Source organism: Crinia signifera, chromosome 1, assembly GCF_055691185.1.
Source record: "Crinia signifera chromosome 1, ASM5569118v1, whole genome shotgun sequence".
NCBI classification, from domain to species: Eukaryota; Metazoa; Chordata; class Amphibia; order Anura; family Myobatrachidae; genus Crinia; species Crinia signifera.
Genome location: NC_139217.1, coordinates 303,865,009 through 303,877,333, shown reverse-complemented (window position 1 = coordinate 303,877,333; position 12,325 = coordinate 303,865,009). Strand labels below are relative to the sequence as shown.

General features: G+C 43.0%; 1 protein-coding gene across 8 annotated transcripts in view; it reads left to right on the top strand.

Annotated features, from left to right (window-relative positions):
* TRPM3 (transient receptor potential cation channel subfamily M member 3) overlaps nt 1–12,325 on the top strand; it is a 637,712-nt gene that overhangs the window by 415,052 nt on the left and 210,335 nt on the right. The window lies entirely within an intron of this gene.

The window sequence follows — 12,325 nt, the reverse complement described above, 5'->3', positions numbered from 1 at the left end:
AGATTATAAGTTCATTTGGGCAGAGACATCTTTGCCTTCTGTTTAATGTCATTTTTGTCATGTGAATACCGGAGTTTACATTCTGTTATAACAAATATTGGATTTCAATAATGTAAAGGACTCACATACTAACAAGGTTTGCTGGTATTGGCAAATCCATAGCAGCTGTAGATGAAATTCAATGCAAACACTCCAGCAATTGCATGGTAGTACCAAACAGCACATCATCACTGAGGTTTCAAACATAGCAGGGTAGATACTGTATAATTCAAGATCTTGTATTGTGTAAAGTTATAAGGGACAAGATAAGGGCAGGTCAGATACAACCAACGGTCTGGTAACAGGTCTAGTTACAAGTATCCAAGTATTAGCATTGCTGTAAGGGGCATGATTAGGGTTGCCACCTCTCCCAGGTTTCCGGGATTCTCCCGTTTTTGGTAGCAACCCTCCAGGAGGCTTTTCCAGTCTCCCAGGTTCCGGTATTCTCCTGGAGTCCAGGTGTCTGAAAAATCCTCCTGTCCAGCCCTCCACTCTCTCTCTCCCCAGTGACATTGCTGCTGTAATTTCAATATTGGAGACCACTGTGCTGTGTATATAAATTGGTAATATTTTGTGGCCACGCCCCTTCCCCATGAAGCCACTATATTTTTGGCTTGAGTACCCACCAGCAAAAACTTTAAATTTTTTGCCTCTATGTATAGTGCCTCTATGTACAGTGTTGTGTGCAATGTATAAGTGCTCTATAGATAAAACATAGTAATATGTGTACAATACTTGTAATACTGCAGCTGATACAAATTGTGCGCTATCTGCATAGAAAGAGCATTTGTTGCCTGTGCAATAAAGCATTTATATAGGTACATTGTAGCAGTAGTGGTTCATTTTTAATTCATCTGAATTTATATTTTATCCAACTCTATTAAGTATTTATTTAAACACCGCTCATTGTTTTTAGCACTGTGTGTTAGTCATAGGTGACCACAGTCTGCGATCCTTGTGGAAATGCACTTTATTTATGTACTAAAGCTTACATAAATGCTGACATGATTGATGGGATTCTCTCGGGTTTGTCCATATTTCACTGCACAATTATTTTACAGCCGTTCATTTTTTAGACTTGAAATTAGTATGTACATCAGTCATCACCAACAAACACTGTTGCATAACCATCTACTTATTCTATAGGTTCTTGGCAACAGTTTTAAGAAGTAATGCACAGAAGGAATTCGGCATAAAAAGACGGCGGTCGGGATCCCGGCTTTCAAAATCCAGACGCCGTAATCCCGAACGCCGAAATCCCGACAAGGGGGGACATGGATCGCCCCCCCTTGCGGGCCCAGTGCCTCGCTACGCTCGGCACACTAATTTATTCTCCCTCCGCTGGTGACGTGGACACCCACGGGGGGAGAAAGTGTCGGGATTTCGGCGTTCGGGATTCCGGCGTCGGGATTTTGAACGCCGGGATCCCGACCGCCGGGATTTAAACTGCATCCCGCACAGAAGGAACTACGGCTTTGTACTGTAGAAAATAATATTTCAGAAGTTAATCCGTGTATGCTGCCAAATTTATTTGAATATAGGAGAAAGTACTTTTCTGAGCAGTCTATTGTTTTCATGACATCTCTGCGGCTTCAGTGGTGACGATTGATGTCCCCGCATTGTCTACTTATGTCAGTAATGCAGTGTCAGATGAATTAGAGTACTGAGAATCATTGGAATGTTTAATTGACAATATAAAACACCTACATATAAGATGAATTGTTGAGTGCAGTGTTATTTAAACAACCCTTTCTTTTAAAAGCTGTAGAGTCTTTGAAGATCCATGGGGTGTGAAACTAAGGGTTCGATTCAGGATTGCTCATTGCGATCCAAATTCGGGCCAGTCCCAATGGTCGGGGTTTGCGCATGCATGCGCACGCTAGCCGGGCCATTCGATGCAGGGAGGGAGGGCCTGGGGTGTTCAGGGGGTGGCATTCAGTCATCCCCAACAAAACAGTGGGTGTCCCCCTGTGGATGCAGGGGGGGTGGCTGATGTCACATGAAATCAGCGTCTGCCCCATCTTCGGCGATTAGCGGCCGAAATGTCTGTTCAGACTGACTTTTATTTCCGAACGGGAGAGAAATCATTTGATGGTCGGCTACCATTGAAAGATTTCTGTCTTCTTTGGCCGCATGTGAGGGGATGTGATCTTGTACACATCCCCTCACATGCTTGTGAAGGGATGTGGGATGTGCTAGCGGCTCGCTAGGCATCGAGTGTATGCTACCTAGCAAGTGGACCTAAATCAGACCCCAAATCTGTATTAACCTTTGAGAAAAGCTGTCGTTTGGTTACGGCTGTTTTTTACGTTAGCTGTCCTTGGGGCAGATGTATCAGGTCTATGTTTGTGAACATTTTATGTAGACGTTATCTTATACATGGCTCTTGTGCCAGGTTATTGTTTCCCAATATATATAGTCAGCTGTGAGGCATTACAACTCTCGGCCATGAAAATGTTCAAACTGTAAAATACACTATCACCAAACATTGCCGTTTGTTTACGGAAAGGGATATTTTTATGAATAAATCAACCAACAAAAAAATAATCTTTCAAATTTAGTTTTTTTTTTATCATATTTTGAGTTAGACAGAATTTCAAGAAAATGCATGGGTAAAACAATGAACTGTAATAAGGTGATGTATATTGAATAGATAAAACATCTAATATTATAAAAATAAACTATTATTTATTTCACATTGGCTATTTTCTACTTTTCTCGGGGATGTACAATTAAATTATAAAGCAATTTATTATCATTGCAATATGAAGTAATAATTTTCCCATAAAGAATGCAATTAATAATACACCTCTCCTTTTGTGTACTAACGATAATGATAAATAGCATTTGCTTTGTTGCTTTTTGCACACATTATTTCAGCTTGAAGCATTGTAAGCTGGAGACATCCTATGTTTTTGCTTGAGTTATAACAAGGTGTCAGGGAATAGTGAATGTGCCGCTATATGTCAAGTTACAGAAAGTAATGTTCATTAAGCACAATGCCAGGAGGAATCCGTGTCCCATCACCAACGACCATCTGCTGCATGTTTTATGCAAATGTATAGATGTGAGCAGCGGAACATGAAACCAATGCAGGAGGTGGTTGGGGTGAATTTGTACCACTGTAAGATCCCTGTGCTTTGCCAGATAAATGTTTGAAAGACTTACTATAAGAAAAACAAAAATAATTCTAAATTAATTAAATAAATCTATTAATAATAAATGTACAGCGATAGAGCTCCATTCTCCTCTTGTTCACTGTTCGATTGGATAGACATGCATCGTTCAAGACTATCCAACTACCAAACAAGACTTTTCTTCAGGATGGATCCACCATTAGTAACTGTCTTTTTGTGTAAGGTGACTTTCAGTGGCAACACTAGGGGGTGTTGGGGGTGCGGGCTGCACTCGAGTTTCACTCTCCCAGGAGTGACACCAAAGTGCAAGCTCCTGCTCAGTGATAGGAGGCGGGTGCTGCACTGTAACATAATGTGCAGCAATTGGCTCCTGTCAGTGTGTAGGAGATGGCACTTGTAGCAACAGCACTCCCCAAGTGGAGCAGCCGCCACTTCTCAGATCCCCCCATAGTGATGAAATATGGCTGTTTGTTATGTGAAGCCATCCCCATCTACAAAGCAGTGCCCCTTATGTGAAGCCACCCCCCATCTACAAAGCCATACCCCTCATGTGAAGCCACCCCCATCTACAAAGCCATGCCCCTCATTTGAAGCCACCCCCATCTACAAAGAAATGCCCCGCATGTGAAGCCACCCCCCATCTACAAAGCCATGCCCCTCATGTGAAGACACCCCCCATCTACAAAGCCGTGCCACTCATGTGAAGACACCACCCATCTACAAAGCCATACCCCTCATGTGAAGCCACCCCCCATCTACAAAGCCGTGCCCCTCATGTGAAGCCACCCCCCATCTACAAAGCCATACCCCTCATGTGAATCCACCCCCCATCTACAAAGCCATGCCCCTCATTTGAAACCACCCCCCATCTACAAAGCCGTGCCCCTCATGTGAAGCCACACCCCATCTACAAAGCCGTGCCCCTCATGTGAAGCCACACCCTTTTGGAATGCATGTCTACAACATGGGAGGATGGAAAACCGCTTAAATGAATTGGTGCTATTATGTGATTTTGTTGAACCACACACAGGGCCAGACTCAAATAACCATGAATAATTACCATGGACTAATTGATCTGCTGCCATGGCTATAAAAGTAGAGAAAATTAAATTTATGTTCGAGCCTTAGGGCAGCTCGGACAGCAATACATGTTCAGTGCCCCTAGTATAGGTGCCTCAAATTCATTATTATTATTAATAATAGTAACAATAATAATAATTTCAATTATATAGCACTCTTTCTCCAATAGGACTCAAGGTGCTTTAACCCATAACTCTGAGTACTTTGCTGCACACAAAAGGGTCTGTAATTGAATAGCCACTATTGTTCAACAGCTACTATCCTTTTCACCACACAGAAAATTACCGCTGATAATTGAATTTGTCTCACAGGCAGGATCACCAAGTATATTTGCTTGCAATTATTATTCAAAATTAATTTAATGAGAAGTGAAATGTTGAATGTATTGTGGGTCATTTTTAAATGTTTTAGTATAATTTATGCACATTATTCAAAACAAGTGAATCCCTCTTATCTTGGCACTCCCAGAGCCACAAACATTTGAAAAATAGCTCCTATACTATAAAAAGTTTTTGCGAAAAATAGTGAAAGAATGTGAAGATTTGTTGTTATATTTCAGTTTCTATCACCAACCTGCAATTATATTCATGTGTTATAAGAGCCAAAGGGTGATGTAGAGCTTTAATGTTCAGTGTTCCTCTATCACCTAAATCCTGCTGATTATTTATTGACTTACAGAAAAGAGATGTATAGTATGTAGGCAACTGATTCTTCTCTCTTGCATTTTAAACAGGCATACAGTAGAAACCTCATTCTAGATTGCAAAATGTCATTAATATATTCAAGAAATGGTTTGCAATTTTATTCCAGCGAGACATACCTGAAATATAACACCTTTTGAATTTTAATAAGAGTATGATTTTTTTTTCCCTTTGCATTAATGCCGAGGAGCATAGTCCTAATTTCTAATGTAGACAGTACTATTCCTAGAAAGTCATTCTGCATTAATATTCAGTACACATATAGTAGCTAGCAATACCCTAATGCTTGGTTGTCTTTCACATGCCATAAAAAGACTGAATACAGTAGCTCTTGGGATCACATAACATTTGCTAGAGAACTGTATACTGTATGTAATGCAAATGTCATTGATTAAGTGGAGATGATTAAATCTCTTACTTACAAAACACATGTAATATCATGTACTAAATAAAAATCAGCTGCATTTTCTGCAGTAACACAGTTTATCACTACTACCATGGGGTAATTTCAAATGGTGGCAACATTGTGGCAGAGCTTGTTAGAACACTGCCAGCGGCACTGTGTAGGATTTGGGAGCATATGTAAAAGGGTCCGAGTTTACTGGAGGTGCAGGATGGTGGCAAATCACAGACTTTTAAAACATTTTTTTACATGTGCACACTCAAGGTGGGCCGCCTCCTCCCCATGGTGCAGTAGGCTCTGGCATTGTGCCAGAGTCTAATGCACATGTGCATGCGTCCGGAAACATGGCACCCTTCTTGTTCTGGAGACTAATTTCAATAGTGCACATGTGTGACAGCCATTATGGCTGTGATTTTTGATGCAGATGCAGTGCCTAACATGGGACTCCGGAAAAGTAAGTAATAAAACAAAGGTGCATTGTTAGCTCCCTGGGCCCATGGCTCACACATTGCACCCATTATAAAAAAAAAAAGCCAATGGCAGCAAGCATGCCTTGCAAACGATTGCTGCTTTAATTAAATATCTGAGGTCGGCTGGCATCCCGCATCTCTAGCAAACTGACACTATTACCTATGTCCCTTGGTCCTAAGTTGGGCATTTCACTATGCAGACCCATAGGGGCGCATATAAATTGTGTGATTTAAGTGGTAGAACCTTGTTCTGGTCCATGCGCAATGTTTTTTTACTGCGCATGCGCATTTCTACACATGTGCATGCGCCGAGAGCTAGTGGCCACATCAAACAGAGTTTTCGCTGGGCACTCACACCCACCAGCACGGGCGTGGGGAGGTGGCGGGTAGTCGTACCCATGGGAATTCCCACCCAGCGTTCCCATGTTAGTGTCATTTGTGAGTTTGAGTTTGACTGTGTGTTTGCCAGGTATAATCCCAAATGCAATGAGTAGTCTATTTGCTCCATACAAAGAAAGAAGAAAGTGGTACATTTACAAGATTTTATGACGATCATTTCTGGCAGGTATTATCACATCTAGCCCATCTTCCTGCAGCAAACAAAGAAATGAGAAAGGGAAGTTGCAGTTGTTCTGTGACTGAATTATTTCAAAGACTTTGTACTCTCCTGTAAATATGGAACCCAATTTAGTACGTGTTTGCAGGTGGATGATCTGAGAAAAATACACATTATATTTGATTTTTAGTTTGTGATTAATTAGCATTTTTTCTGAGCAGATACTGCTTTTTTAAAAATGTAATGGGCGGAATGTACCAACCACTTGCGATACATCCCATCTCCTATCGCGCTGATGCTAATTGCATATGTACTAACATATACTATTAATTCGGCAAAGGGCTGCACTCCTGATTTGAGCTGTTCTTTTCAATGGGCTCCAGTACCGGTTACTTAGTGACAGCGGCAGCCGCAGGGCATAATGGGAGGGATGCATAAAAGATCCCTCAAACAGTGCTGCAGAAAGAAGTCCATTCTATATGGAAAGCCAGGTGACATGGCATGTAATTCTCTCAGCCAACCAGTGTCCGGCCCACCACCACCACCCACCTCCACAGCACCTCCGATTTATTTCATGTAAAAATGTGAGCCTCCTGGGGAGCTGACGGGGGACTCTCAAGGGGAAACTCGTCTGACTTGTCCTTAGTATGCGTCAGGACTTATCGGGTGATCACTGGATAATAGCAGGGGTAGGCACTGAGTTGCAAGGGTAAACCCTAAAAATACTGGAACAGAGTCACAGATAGTAATAATGTCAAAAGCAATATAATAATATACTGATTGTTAATTCCAACAATGAAAGGCTGAAGACATTCAATGTGGACTGAGGTACCCTACTTCTGCTGGAAACAGAGTCTACAGATGAGGTAGAGTTATTGCAGGCTGCAAATTACTCCCAATCATGACCAGGGTTCAGGATTCAGCAAAGAGCCAGAAAGTGTTCACACAGCAACTAATAGTAGAATGTACTATTACAGAAAGGTAGGAGATAGCTAACAATCAGAAACAGGGCCCAAGGAGGTACTCGCATCCACCCCACCCTGTAATAATGAAGTAGTAGATGCACCTGTGTCAGTGCACATACTGCAGCTACTTAGAAACAGCCGGGCCATAATGCCCTGCAGTGTTCATTGCCTAGCCGCATGTCAAGATTACATTGTCCCGGCTGCTAAGCCACTTTAGCATCTTGGTTGCTAGGGAACAACCGAGACCTGCTGCCCTGAGCTGTGCTTCTGGCTCCTAACAGCATCTCTCAATGTATGAACCTATGAGTTGCTCCCTTCCTGATAATGTCTGTGATAGAAGCTACTATGGAGGAAACTTTACTAACTTGAAATGACAATAGTTATTCCTAGATCTTTTTGAGTCATTTTGAGATATAAATGGATCAGGCTTATTAAAAGCTAATTTGTGCCTTGGAAGAATTGATAAAGTCTCTCTGCCAACTCTCGGCATAACAAAAAACCCAAGATAACACATTTTGTAAACCTGGATAATGTTACAGTGTAATATGTGATATAAAGGTTGATATTTCTGTAACACAAACGTAATATAATGCCTATGCTCAGTAACAGAAGAGGAAAAATATTTAAATGTCATCTAAATATATAATCACATATCTGCCTAAGGATTTTTGGAATATAAAAATGACATACATTAATCTTCCAAAATATTTAGTGGTCTTTTTATCCGTTCAAATTTTACATGCTCATTGCCCAGGGGGTAAGTAAATGCCCGTTGCCTGGGAGTTAATGACCCTTGTCCAGGGTATGTGCACATCACTGCACCAGTGCCAGCAGCTCTAAAGGTGCCCATACATGGTGCGTTTGCACCGTGCGATGCAATACGCACTCCCGCGGGCATCTCATCGCACAGTACAAAAAGTATATACTCAACATACTTTTTGTACTGCCTTCTGATTGCGTTGTGATGCGATCCAGCCCATAATGGGTGCGATCATTGCACCGTGTATGGGCACCTTTACGACCTCCACCAACCACTCAGCGGTGGCTCATGTCACCTAAAGCCTACCAATGGAAGCCGGGAGCTGCATCCTGTCTCCAGGCAGCACCCAGCTGCCGCAGACGGGGACTTTCCCTCCTCTCCTGTGGCCATGAAAATCATTGATACAAGGTGCGATCACCCTGTTCGCCCCCCTTTAAATCCATTCCTGGTGGAGGCGCAGCATGGTGTGATGGCGCTGTATCTTACTGGCCTTCTGTGGACCAAAAATACCTTTTGCGACACTAACACTATTTTATAGTGTGTTTGTGCTACTTTAGTGAGGGCTTGAGTGCTTTCAGTGCAGAAGAGTTTGGACTGTGCCCATGCCCAGAGGTGAGTCTTCTTGGAGTAGCGGGTTGCGTGCGTATGCACACTCCAGCAATGCATTAGAAGGAATGTTGGAGTTTGCAGCTGTAGGAGATCCTGGTATACAAAGCTAGAACTGGACACATCTGTAGGTTAAGGATATGTTAGGTTAATTAGCATTAAATCAATGTATGTATTATGTATACTGTAGTAATATTTTACAGGGGACATTATTGTTATTGGAACATCCCCTATGATAAACCTAAACTTGACCAATGCATTGTATGGGTAATCCATAAATCACAAATACTGTAAACTACATACAGTATATGAAATAAAGAGATAATATACATGTTCAGGTTAATACTAACTGTCCACTATAGCAGAACTCTGGGAGGTAATAGAGTCATCTAAAGCCAGGCTTCTGCTCCCAATTGCCCCACCTCTACATACATACACACATGTATACATGTATTTATATAGGGTGCTGTGTGTGTGTGTGTGTGTGGGGGGGGGGGTACCATTATTTATCTTGCCTCCGGGTAACTGGGACAAACTTACACCACTGCACTATATCATTGTTCAAAGTAATGAGCAACAGTGTACCTCCCAACTTCTTTGTACTCTAATTAGGGGGCATACAGTAGCTTATTGGCAAGGGGAAATGCTAAACCCACAAGCCACGCCTCTGGTATTTGTCAGGCTTGGAGCTTTCCCAGCACTTGGTGAGCTGCTGGACAACCCCAAGCATCTTAAAGATGCGGCAGTGTGTGTCCGAGTAACTGGTGCATGTGCCCATCATGCAGTGGCGTAACTATAAATTTTGCTCCCCCCTGCCAAAAAGTGTGTGCCCCCCCCCCCCCACCTCCAGGCTCCTCTCCAGCATGTTTCCCCAGCGTGTGACGTGATGACGTCACACGCATAACGGAGATACTGAAGCAGAAGAGAGGAAGAGAGACCAGCATACACTGCTGCTTCCCTTGGCTCCGACGCATCCCAGGCCGCCTTAGCATGCCCATCCGCCCGCCCATCCTGTACACAGTAGCCAATAGCCGACTCTGTGTACAGTCAATTGAATCAGTGGGGGAATTTGTCATCTCTGCCATGGCCCCACCCACGCTGCGGCTGACTCACCTCCAGTGCTCAGTCAGTGGGCAGCGGCAGGCAGCAGCATGTCAGTGCGTCGGCGCCCACACAGACCCTGCTGCTGCTTGTTCCCCCAAGCGGCTGCTGGGGCTGCCTTACAGTAGTTATGCCACTGCCATCATGTGTTCTCCATGTACTGCAGTGCTATCAGAATGTGTGCCCAACCTCCCCTTGCCCAGGAGAGGCTGCAGCTTGCAGGCTGGACAGCAGGACAGTCACAGAAAAACAGTAATATTGGTACAGTTTGGAGGTACGGTAATAGAGAATTACCCTACCACTGCATCATACAGGGCTACAGGCATATACTGTCCTTCAGCTTGCTATTATGGAATTAAAGCTTCTGATATGAGAGAAAAAGCTTGAATAGCAAAGAAGATCAGTGTTTCATCTCTATATTATGTAAAGCTGTGGCACACTAGTGAATAAATGCCCAGAAGAAATCTTGTTAAACATCTGTTTATTTCAGTTGCTGCAACACTCATGCCTCTTGGGCCATTTTTCCAAGCAGAACAAACAGCAAGCAGGAAATACATGTAACAAATACGTTTTTTTCATGCTAAATGGCTCCTCTTAGTTTGCGTCATTTACATGGTTCAATGGGTCCAGTCTAATATATATACACCTACATTAGTATACATACCATAGTCCACAGCCTAAATAACAACATTAAGTGGCCCATTTATTAAAAATCTAATTGTGATTACAGGTGATAATAAAGTGTACATTTGCATTGTGAGTTACCTTTAAATCGCAAGAATGTATCATAATTCACATGGCTGGACAGGGCTTTCGTAAAAGCTGCCTGTACTGACCCTGTCTTTATCGCAGATATTAACTCATAAGTGTTACCGTGCATGCGCGCAGCCCATAGAAAGTCAGCGAACAGCTCTGCTTTCAGTACTACTTTTAGTAAGCAAGCAGGAGCTGTGCGTCCTGGTGACAGCCTATCGGAGCAGAGATGCCAGGTGAATTTAGAGCTTACTAACATGTTTTTAATAAAACTTAAATTATATTATTTACAGCATGCGCCCCCCATACGAACTGCTGCAGTGGATGTTAATATACTGCACAGAAGGTTTCAAAGTCCTACTGTGCATTCCAGTCCCCGGCAGCAGCGAGGACAAGGGAAAGGGGACGGGGAGATACAGAGCTTAAAGGATCTTTCCCCCTACTGTACATGAAATCACACTGCGGTATTTTGAAAAAATTTAATTTTAGTACATTTCAGCAGATCACATTTCCCACTATCAGTATGGGAAATGTGATCTGTTTACCTTACAAATGTGAATTTCATGGCTTGGAAGAGAATTTTGTGAAATCTCCCCCAAAAGCCTCTTCATACATTTAAGTGTAACTAAAATAATGTGAAAAAGGTGTGAAAACACAATTTTTCATATTTTGTTTAGTAAAAATAATTTTAATAAATGAGCCCTATAATATCCTATTTATATTGGAACTCTTATAGGGCCAGATGTATCAAGCTTCAAATAGTGATAAAATGGAGAGTGATTAACAACCAGCCAATCATCTCTTTAGCTGCCATGTTAAAACCCCAAAAATGCGGTAAAAGCCCCTCCGTTGGGGCAACGGTGCGCAGGGAATCACCAGCTTTTGCTGGAGATACCCTATATAAGCCTATGGGCTTTTCTCAGCAGTGCTGTGTGACGGAGCACAGCATGAAGCTTGATACATCTGGCCATTAGAGTTGGACACCTTTTGGCGAAAAAATAACTTTAGACATGTTTATGAAGTGTGTGTTCTACCCCTTTCACATTGCACCTCGGTCCCGGGTTATTGCTGGGTTGGTGACATATGGACCCGGATTGAGGTGCGGTGTGAAACAACACAGCTTATAACCTGGGTCAGCCAACCGGGCAATTTGACCCGAGTTATAAGAAGAGTTAAGTGTTTAGTGTGCCCTAGGGTTTAGTGTGAATGCTCCGGACTCAGGATAGAGATCCCGGGGGAAATTTACTAAGAATACGAATACAAATAATTGTATTCGTATTCTTGCTACGAATGAATACGACTGCATACCTCGTATGCAAAGTCGTGTTCCGGAGGGGGATTTACAAAGCAGTCTTATACGACTGCTTTGTAACCCTCCGATGTCGTATTAATTTGAATTAGTTGGCCGTATATACGGCCGTTAATACGAATTCCTACAGGTTTCGAGATAGTCGGCTCCTGATTGGCCGCTAGGCTGCCAATAGAAATCATTCTGAGTAGAGGCGGGAAATATGAATATCTCTGCATCTCAGTCTCCAGTGTCCGAGCGGAGCGGGTACCAGCAGCCGGGAGCAGTGCGACTTGAAGAGAAGATGCCGGGATGGTCGCCAGAGGACCAGGTGAGTAGGATTTCCTTCCACAGGTACCCCTTTGGATTACTACGGATCCTGGACCCCGGACTCTATAGCCCTGGAGCCCCGGACCAGCCCCGGAACCAAGGCCCCAGAACCAAGCCACCGGACCGGACCCAGGGA